Source organism: Erigeron canadensis, chromosome 5, assembly GCF_010389155.1.
Source record: "Erigeron canadensis isolate Cc75 chromosome 5, C_canadensis_v1, whole genome shotgun sequence".
In the NCBI taxonomy this organism is placed as follows: domain Eukaryota; kingdom Viridiplantae; phylum Streptophyta; class Magnoliopsida; order Asterales; family Asteraceae; genus Erigeron; species Erigeron canadensis.
This window is the reverse complement of record NC_057765.1, coordinates 27,796,366-27,807,116: the sequence shown is the minus strand read 5'-3', so window position 1 is coordinate 27,807,116 and position 10,751 is coordinate 27,796,366. Positions and strand designations below refer to the sequence as shown.

General features: G+C 31.2%; 1 long non-coding RNA gene and 3 other non-coding genes across 4 annotated transcripts; 3 read left to right on the top strand and 1 right to left on the bottom strand.

Moving 5' to 3' along the window:
* Positions 1-1,875: 1,875 nt before the first annotated feature.
* LOC122602064 lies at positions 1,876-5,794 on the bottom strand. The gene is made up of 8 exons (XR_006324150.1): positions 5,715-5,794; positions 5,434-5,600; positions 3,667-3,793; positions 3,411-3,580; positions 3,035-3,331; positions 2,717-2,880; positions 2,145-2,540; positions 1,876-2,035 (listed from the first exon to the last, which is right to left on the bottom strand). It is a non-coding gene; the product is annotated as an uncharacterized LOC122602064 (long non-coding RNA).
* A 4,067-nt stretch (positions 5,795-9,861) lies between these two features.
* Positions 9,862-9,953, top strand: LOC122602462. The gene has a single exon (XR_006324279.1). It is a non-coding gene; the product is annotated as a small nucleolar RNA U30 (small nucleolar RNA).
* Positions 9,954-10,239: 286 nt separating this feature from the next.
* On the top strand, positions 10,240-10,325 carry LOC122602446. Its single transcript, XR_006324265.1, has one exon. It is a non-coding gene; the product is annotated as a small nucleolar RNA SNORD25 (small nucleolar RNA).
* Positions 10,326-10,373: 48 nt separating this feature from the next.
* On the top strand, positions 10,374-10,520 carry LOC122602468. The gene has a single exon (XR_006324285.1). It is a non-coding gene; the product is annotated as a small nucleolar RNA snoR136 (small nucleolar RNA).
* Positions 10,521-10,751: the final 231 nt, after the last annotated feature.

Here is a 10,751-nt window from a genome sequence, read left to right as displayed (position 1 = left end):
CCAAGTTGACTGGTATTATATGGGTCCCACCAATTGATTCCCTACTTCAACCAACCGACTGGAAAATAAATACCCCGATGGGGATGGTCTAAGAGTAATCCACAAATGATTAGGAAAGGGAGTATAACCCAAAAACCCGTAACCTAGCCCAGACCCGTCCAAACCCGAACTGATCCACCTAATACGGGCTGGGTCACGGATTTGATTTGTTGCTACGCCGGGCTTTGAATAGTGAAAAATAAAAGTCCTTTGAATCCGAAAACTGAACCCACCCAAAAGGGTAATGGGCCTGGCATGGATTCAATTTTGTTGTAGGTCACAGGTTTGCATGAGTCGAACGGCTTTGACCTGTGAACATGCCTACTCGCAATCACATGTCTCACTATTCATCATGTTTATTATATTAGGCCGGTCTTTATAGAGCATCGGACCTGCGTCTTGGCCTCGTCCGACGCACCAGACGCTATAAGCACTGTCCGCGTCTTGGCTGCGTCTTGGTGCTTACTTCCGTTTTTGGACGCACGAACTTGGTACACATGTGGGGCCTTGGTGCGTCTAGAAGAGATTAATAGTGTTAGAAGTGGGTAAAAGTAGTATCCTATAAGGAGAGGCCTTAGCATCACTCTCTTACTACTTTTAAACTGATTTTTAAATTGACACACCCCATTAACAATATCTAATTTGATATATTTTGGTATAAGATTGATACATGACATACAATTTAATAACATAAACATTAACTTTCAACAGCATCTTAATATATACTATAAGACAGTTGAACTAATGACTTATTAATCAATTAAATCACTGAATTTTATTAAATTGACTTTTGATGATGTCATCATTTATATAAACTACAAATTAAAAATCCCGATAATTATTATCCAAATATATTATTATATTTATATTTATATTAATTTGTAGAAAAAGTCTCATTAATTTACACTCTTTTGTTTTCCATCAATAATTTACACTTTTTAGCCATCAACTTGAGAGAATTCTTTAAAATTTGCAATCATTTAATTAATTAAAAAAAGTTCAACATATGAAATATTGTTTACAAAAATTTATTTCAAAACCTAATGACTTATTAACATATATTAGATTAGATTTTTATAAATTATAAATATTATATATTTAGTTTAATATTTAATATAAACATAAATTAAACTCTAGATACATATCTCAAACATAATAACAGATGACGATATATAACAACATCATTTTAAACACAATAGGAATTACAAAACATTTGACGATCACAGAATAAAACACGATTTAGAAGAGAGCTTTAATTGAATACTAAATCCAAATCAATATGAACTCCATTCAAGATTTATTTTATCTCTCAATCAAGAAGGTACATAATTTTCTCCTTTTTTATATATTAGTTTTGCGTATTAATGTTTAAAGTTACAATTGTCACTCAAATCAAGAGTCCTAATTATTATGAAACAATATAAAAACAATTCTAATTGTTATCAAATTATTATACGGAATGTGATTGAAAATAAACCTATGCGTGTTATGGGTCCGCATCATGATCAAATACATATACTTGAATGTCAAGTACAGAATCACAAATATGTTTATATTTTAATTTTTTAAATATTTTTCATAATAATATCACTTTATGAGTACACACGGTTTCAAAATATTCTATAATAGAAAAATTATTATATATAACATGTGCCTTGTGGAATGACTACGGCAAACATATCAATCAATATGTCTAGGCTAATAATGACAGTGACGAACCTATGATTATTGTACTATAACTTGCAAAATATAACACTTAAAACCGTATTTCTACAAAATTATAATTTATAACTTAAATGTATGAAGATTTAATATTGATAATATCGTAAATCCCGTGTTAAACACGGATCTATGGGTGAAAAACCCTTGGCTATATTGTTCCTGGAGCTATTTCACACGGTGGAGGAAAAAACGAAATTGTTACATCAAATTATTGGTCTGGGTGGGGTTTGGAGGAACTGGTCGGGTTTGGATCAGTAGGTGTGCATTTGATCTCCTATATAAGACACAAACTAGATTCCTTCAGCTTACAAAAAAGCGAACCAATATTTATAGGTGGAACAATTGGGCTCCAAAAAAGTAAACCTTATGAACCAGAGAGTTACCTACTTTGGAGTTGTGGCTTATAGATGGAACGATGTGGCGTCATGAGATGCAGCTGAAGAGAGCCAGCTAATTAGTACTCTACGAGTTTGCGTCAACAGTTGGGTTCAATCACTGTGGAGGGCAATCAAGATCGCTGGATGATTAGGATACAGTTTGAGTCGATTACAAATACAGTATCCATCTCTAAAAACAATAATTCTACAACTACCATACTTAACCAACACCATTATTTGATCAGATGAAACTTTTTAGTGTACCCAACAGTGAGATCTCGACTTCCACAATAAGAACATCATTCACCAGGAAGCCATTTTCTGATTCATGGAGCTCATTCAGTTCCGCAAAACTAGAAGAACCCCAATCAACAGCAGAGCTACTGAACGAGCCAATAGAATCTGCAACAAAGAAAAGCCATTAAACTGTCATATGATACAAAGGAATTACAGAAAACAAACACTTACTGATAAACAATTACTTTGTATTAATAAAGAAAAGATTGTTCACAATATGTGGTTTTGAAGAATGTTCATAAGTTAGAATGTACTCGTAATGTAAAACCCATGGACTCTACCTTCCTCTATATCGCCATTATAAGTTTGATTCTTCACTCGACGCTTAAAATTTGCATAAATTTGCCACCCAAGCGGAAACGGAGCATGGTCACGTACTCGTAAAAAGATGGATAAATGAGTATCTTTCCCTTCATCAATTCCTTTTGGATAAAGAAGTATTTTCCTGCCGTCAATAAAGAACCATATATAAACACATTAGATCATTGAAAAATCTCATAAATTATCGTGTGCTGAAAGTCTTAAACATAAAAATTCAAGGGCAAATCGAATATATATATATATATAATATGGTGTCAAAGTAAAAAGCCGATACATACCACTTCAGATTGCCAATTTTGAAGACATCTGAATAAATACATTTCTGCGTCACATTTGAAAATTTATCAATTCTCCAAGTGTAGGTGTTGGTAGCTGCCGGGGGCTTTATAAATGATAAGCATCGATCAAATTGCGTAAACTTCAAAACACGAAAAACCTCAACTCCAAACACACACGCATCATTCGACAAGTACCCATTTTACTCTCCTTGAAAGACTCGAGTGATATTAGTTGGTCAAACCCCCAGATTTTCTTACTCTCATTAAACCTTGTCCTGTTCCCATGGCCATTGCTATCTATATATACACGAACATTTTTCGTAAGTATACATATCGCAAAATGATATGATAAAGTAAGTAAAAAAGAATATATTACCTTGAAAAGTTGCATAGTTATGGTTTTCATGATCATAAACAAAAAAAGTAACATCAACAAAGACCTCCCACCCCTTTGGAAAGCTTTCAGTGTCACATATCACAAGATACAAAGATATGTTGTTATCACCACTTTTCTCATCATTTCCATTTGGATACAAATCTAGTCTCCTGAAAATATATAAATTGATATTTATTCATTAAAGTTTAATATGAAGAAACATGTAAATATTGCACTAGGTTAGGCATAGACTGACCACTTCATACCGCTGGCCATAAAAACATCAGATTCAATTTTGATATATGTAACTTCAGCAAGAAGAGAGAAAGACTCGATCTTCAACTTATAATGGGCTGGTTCATCTTTCCTCTTTGAAATTGCAACTGACAACATTTTTGCCCCACCAGATATGCGTGAGAGGGTGTGACAATACAACTTCCTAAAAATCTTGTATATAAGGAGACTAGGATGTGACAATATTTACTTCCTAAAAATCTTGTATATAAGGACTATGATAGTGTTTGTTAAGGTCTTAATAAAAAAGTCATGACTTAATCAAAACTATTTAAATTCATTAAGTCATCCAAAGTGTTTGTTTTTTTGATTTAATAAACAAAAAACACTTGTATTAACTTGGTCTATACATACATTATTTATCTATTCAATCACTTTATCAATTTAATTACTTAATGATTTAAAAAAACAAACAGACATGCCAACCTTTTCAACTTCCTAAAATGTGTAATTAAGAGGGTGCGACTATGTAACTTCATTTCCAAAAAAAAAGGACATAACTTTCATTATAATTATAAAAACATGTTAATATTTAAATAAACTAACTAATAAATCTGGGTTTAACCTGGACATTCTAAAATAGTTTCGTAAATACATATCTATTATCATCATGAATCATAAAACAACCGAAGTGTAATAATGTCTTTATTTTGGTGATAAGTTACCAACGTTTGGTAAACTGAAGATAGAAGATTTAATCTATTTTCTACTACATTATAAAAGAGGAAAGGAATGTCTTAAATTTTGAAATTTTAAGACACTTTAATAAGAGTAAGTTATTAATAGTCATTGACATATAATATACAATAGATTAAAAATTAATCAAATTGTCAACAGTAAAAATAAACTATTTTCTTTCAATAGTTAATTTTTTACATGACCATAAATCACCGACAGTAGGCAAAACAGAACACTGTCACCTTTAATTGAAACAAACTTGATAATTAAATGGCCTTTTTATGCATTATCTTTAAAATTTGAATTCTCATTGTAGGCACCGGTTTGTCACAGGGGGAATCGATACATTGAGAATAAGAAAATTATGTAATGGATTGAAACCTTTAATGAGAACTCATATAAGATTTACAATAAATAAAAGATTTATAATAAGTTTTTTTTTTTTGAAAATTAATTTTTATTCATAAAATCATCCCACACAATTATGTGAGACAATGCACATACAACAATACGAACTACCGACCCTTTACATAAGATTAAAATTACACCACTCTACCCAATATATGGACTCTTTTTTAGCTCTTGTATTATACCACAAGAACCTAAATTTATAATAAGTAAAAAGATATATTACTAATAGAGACTAAATAAAAAAAATATATGATGTCAAACGAATAATAAGTTGTTGTCCTATAAACTTTTTTTTTTTTTTTTGGTAAAGTGAGTTTCAATTCAGACGTGTTGAAGACAATTTTAACTAGAGATTTTCAGGACCTCCAACCCCATCCTCATGGAAAATTCATTTGACTCGAACTTCAAACCTTGAGTAACCTCACCCGGGGCCCACATAATGAATTTAAAAGATCCTCATGGCCACTAGGGCTTAAGCTAGTGGTTGTTGTCCTATAACTTGCTTCATTATTATTTTTTATTTAATATAAATCTATTCTAAAACCTAATAACAAATTCTTTAACTACCCTCTTCTAAGTAATCAATCAGATTTAACAAACATTAATATTTTTAAAAATAAAGAAAGAACAAAACATTCACCTTCAGCAACAGTAGCACTAACAACCTCGTCGCCTTCGTCTTCAAGCTGCGAAGTTCCAGCAGCATTTTCCGGCGGATCCACATTCAATCCTTTTGTATTTTCTCTATGTTGTTTTTTATTTGGCTTAATCACATTGTCCGATACACCTCCATTCTTTTTAGCCTTACTATTATTAAATCAAAACAATTCATCATCAAAAAATTAACAAAAGCAAATCAATATATACACACAAACATATATAAAAGAATTTATGAAATGAATAAAGAAAGAAAAGTATTACTTTTTGGCGTTTGGGGGAATGCGGTTTGTATCCACTGCGACGGGTAGTCACCATAACTATCGTGGGGTTCTTTGTTTCTTCTACTTACAGACAAAGATATAGAGAGAATAAAGAGAGTGAGAGACACAATGGTATAACAAAAGGAAAAGGGAAAATGATACATGATGTGAAATCATCTTTGTTACATAATGTTGCCACACATTAGGGCTGTAAACGGTTCGGTTCGGTTTGGTTAGCTAAAAAATTTGAACCGTTTTTGTAACATCCTAATGTTTTTAATGTAAAAGAAATTAACCCTTTTTCATAGTTTTGATATTTAATTATTTTCCTAGCATTATTTTTAGTTATGGGGTTAATTTGGTTGAAACTTTAGCGGATAGCGAGTAAAATACCCACAAATTTGAGAGATGGGGCGTGGCATCTCCAAAGAGTGCCAGCCATCTATTTTGGCTTATGACTCACCTCCCATTTCTTCTTCTTCACACTCCTTTCATGCATTCCATCTCATTCTTTCAAAATCAAAGATAAATTATCTTAAGTTCAAGGAAGAATTTATAGTAATAATCATCACCATCATATAATCTCATTCAAGAATTCAAAAGTTAGGGTTTGTGGGTTTTGTGGTGGTGGCCGAAAATTGAGAGAAAAAGGGGAAAGAATTGTGAATTGAAAACCCTAATCTATTATCTTCCATTGTTGAGGTATTGATTTCCCCTAATTTAGTTTTTATCTTTCTTTTGAAATTAGGGTTCTTGGAGTGAGCCAATTTGGGAGTTTTTGCTAGAATTTAAATTATGGTTAATTTTCCCCAATTCCTTAGATAACCTAGTTTGTCATTGAGTTACGTGTTGAGTTGATTATGAAATTGATAAGCTCTTGTGATAATTTTGATTTATGAGAAAGTTGAGTTCTTACTAGTTTTTGACATAATGATGATGATGGTAGATTGAGATACCTAGTGTTATTGTTGAGAATGAAAGTAACTCAATGACAAATGGGTTGGGTTTGGGGTTTAGAAAAGGCTAGTGGTTGAGAATGGCTAGGTCGAGATAGTCAATTTGTGAATATAAGCTTATGCACTTTTATGTTATGATCATAGGTTGAAGCTTGTTTGTGCATTATCGTTTTAGCGTTATTGTCCTTGTTGCGGAGGAGGTGAGTATATTTGCATACCTTTATGTATATGTTGGATCAATTGACCACATAATGTTGAAGTTTGTTTATCCATGTGTGGTGTTTGACCACATCATGTTGAAGTTTGTTTATCCATGTGTGGTAATTGATGCGGCATAAGTCCATGTGAGGGCATTGTGATTATGAGGCCTAAGAATCCCGATAGTTGATACGATATGAGGCCTAAGAACCTCCGGGGCCTAAGAATCCCGATAGTTGTGATTGATATGATTGTTTAGCTTATATGGATCCATGTATAGCATGTTAGTGTGCAAGGTGAGCATGTAAATGTGGCATGACGGTGTCATAGGTTACATGTGATTGTCCTTGTACTTTGCCCTCCTTCGTATTCGTAAATGTATGCAAGTATATTCACTAAGCCTTTGCTTATATTTTAGTTGTTTACCATTTTATAGGTAGTTCTGGAAGAAGAAACTAGTTGTTGGTTGAAGCTTGAAGTATTAGAAGTAAAGATTTTTGCAAGACTTGAAGGTATTAGGTCATTCATGGATGAATGAAAATCTTTCGGTTATAGGCTTAGAAATCTCTCCCCTCATGGCTCTTGGTACTTTTAGTTTTGAAGGTCGTACTTTTGCTAAATTTCTGAAAATGATCAAGCGTAGAGCTTTTGGAAGTTTGTATAGTTGCATTTAGGCGAAAATGGTGTCAAAATGGGTAAATGACCCATTATTGGTGTACATGAGATTTTAAACAAGTTGATGTTGTAATTATGTTTAAAATGTGTCTATATAGTTGTTGGTAATCTCTGAAATGTGTTTTAAGAAATTCGTTTTGAAATTTGAAGGTTGTAAGTTTGATCAAGTGTCAAAATGAGTTTAGGGTTGCTGATCTGGTGCCCACTGCTGCGCAGTGGGGGTGATTTTGCCCACTGCTGCGCAGTGGAATCCCTCGGCTCAGAAATGCCTTTCCTCATGTCCAAACCCACTGCGGCGCAGTGGGGGTATAGAAAAAAAATAAATAAATAAAATTTTTTTTGTCTTTTTCTGTTTATCTAGTCCAGTCCTTTCAGTTTTTTGGGTTTCGGTTCGGTTCGGTTAGTTAGAAATTTTGAACCATTAATTTCAGTTACCCGCAAATCAGTTACCCGAAAAAGTCGGTTAATTTCGGTTTTATTTTCGGTTAACCATTTATTAAAGTTATGTTAATATAAAGTTTAAGTTTTCAATTATAATAGTCAATTTACATTGTATCAATTAATTTTTTTATGTATAATAGTTATTTAACTACATTAATATTTTGTTTATAAATAAATATACATTACATCTAATTTTGAATTACTTGTTTCTAACATTATTTTTATTCAATGCAAGTTTCTATTTAAATTATCATACTTTACTACTTAAAATGTCTTTTATATGATATTAGTAATATTTTTGATAAATATTTTAGACAAAGTTAACAACTTTTCTTAAAAAGAGTATATAGAATATCCAAAATTAATCATAGATAGTGAAAGAAAGTTAGTAAAATTGTTAATATTTTAGGCAACATATACAAAAAATTAGCTAAATAGATATGTAAATGATGTATTCATGTAATACACATATGTGTAAATATACATATATATGATTATATGTAGCTATATATCAAAATCGGTTCGGTTAATCGCGGTTAATGAATATTGAAAACCGTAACCGAACCGCTACACATCGGTTTTTTTGTTTTCAGTTTTTTCGGGTTTCGGTTTTTTAAGTTTCGGGTCACGCGGTTCAGATTGGTTTTTCGGCTTTCCGGATCATTTCTTACCCCCCTACCACACATACTCACTAATATCGATTTTTACATATGTCAAAAAGTCACTTATGAGTTTTATGGTTTGTGAGAGTAACATCATCTATCAAAGATGATGTTAACATCATATAAGTTATCCCGAAATACATTTTTCTTTTAGCACTATTGCTTAGCACAAATTAAACTAGATAAAAAAAAAATTTTAAAGAAAAAAGTGAACGTGCTATTTATTCCTGAGTAATTTGTAAAAAAATATATTCAAGTTTATTGATTTTTAAATTTAATGTATTTAATTTTTTTTATCAATAAAAAATTTATAACTTTTCAAATCATTAAAGAAAAGTAGAAAACCTATTTTTTGATATTTTTTAACCGCAATTTTCGTTAAGTTTTCGTATATGGAGGAACCAATAGGGTCTTCAAAATTAATCATATCCAAACTCATAATCTGATCTGATTTTATCCGAAAATTTAGTTACCAAAAGCAAGGATATCCAAACCTTGAATATTCAACTTTTGGATTCAAATATTCGGAGATTGAAATTCATTATCATAAACTTCAAAAATTCGACTTTTTATTAATTTTAAGTTGTATCGGTGGTTAAAAAAAACGATAGTTATTGAGGATTTTAAAGTCGGATGTCTAAAGTTTTAGATTATGGATTTCAATATCCGATTCGAATCTAAATCCAAAAAGTTAGATATATGAAGTTCGGATATCTAAGACTTAAGATATTCAAGTTTTTTGATAAAACCAGATCAGATTACGGGTTCGGATAGGGATAGTTTTGAACATATTAGTAGTGCTTCCGTATATGAAAACTTAACGGAATCACAGCTAGAAAATGTCAAAAAGAGGGTTTTTTTATGTTTTGAAAAATTAAATATCTTTTATTGATTAAAAAAAGTTGAGTACTTTACATTTAAAAATCAACAAAGTTAAATACGAATTTACTCTTTATTCCATCATAAAAATTGGACTGAAAAATATAAAATTATCAAGTTAAAGACCAACAGCCCTATACCAATACGAGGCCCAAAAATAAAGCCCATATAATTTGCTAAGGGTCGTTGTTACCTCTTTCCCTTCCTATATAAACCCAAATATATCTTGAACCCTAATTAGAAAACAAGCAGCAGCCATCAACAACCAACAACATATTCATTTTCCCTGTTACTAAATACAACTATTTTCGTTCATTTAAATATTTTGGTTTTAAGGTGCAATGATGAGTAAAACTATAATCTCGTTAATCCGATATATTATTCTGTGAGGATAAACTCTCTAATCCATTCTTTATAGAGTTTCTGAGCACCTCTCTCTTTATACGTTTATATCTATATTTATGTATGTATATGTATATATTTAACATAAATTTTTAGTACAAAAAATATTTGGGCTTCGCTAATCTGGTCGGCATGAATATAAATTAGTTTCTGCCTGACTCGTTCCCTTGAAGCAATATTAATTGTGCTGTTTTTATATTTTATACACTTCAGTTGATTTTTAATTTTTATTGGAGTACACTTGGGCAGCTATATATTTATGTATTTTTATATATTTTTTCTATACACTTGTATCTATTTCTATAATTTATAAGATGACAGTGATGAGCCAATACAGACCTGTAATGATTTGCGAAAATGATCGCAACTTATTATGAACATCTAAGGGACTGAGTCATATTATAAGAAAATATGTTTCTATATGGTTTGATTTTTTTTAGTATGTTTGTGGCTTTGTTTAAAGATTAGTTTATGATTTGCTAAAGCTGATTAATTTTTAGTAAGTTTTTGTTCGATGGAGCCTAAAAAAAATGTTCCCCTCGCTATCCTATGTTGCTATCAGTGTTAACATCTGGACGTTGGGAAACTACATTTGTTTTGGTTGGAAACTTTTACTAAGTTTGTTTTTGTAGTCACATTTGTGGTAAAAACATTCATATGGTTCTACAAATGGACATTGAGAAATTTAAAAACACCTCTAGCTACTCATAACAAAATAGAACTTTGCATTTATCGATTTTCTTTTTGTTGTTTCTCATATTTTCAACCAACTAAATATTTTTCACAAAAAAATATCCACGATTGTCATTTCATAGAAATTTAATG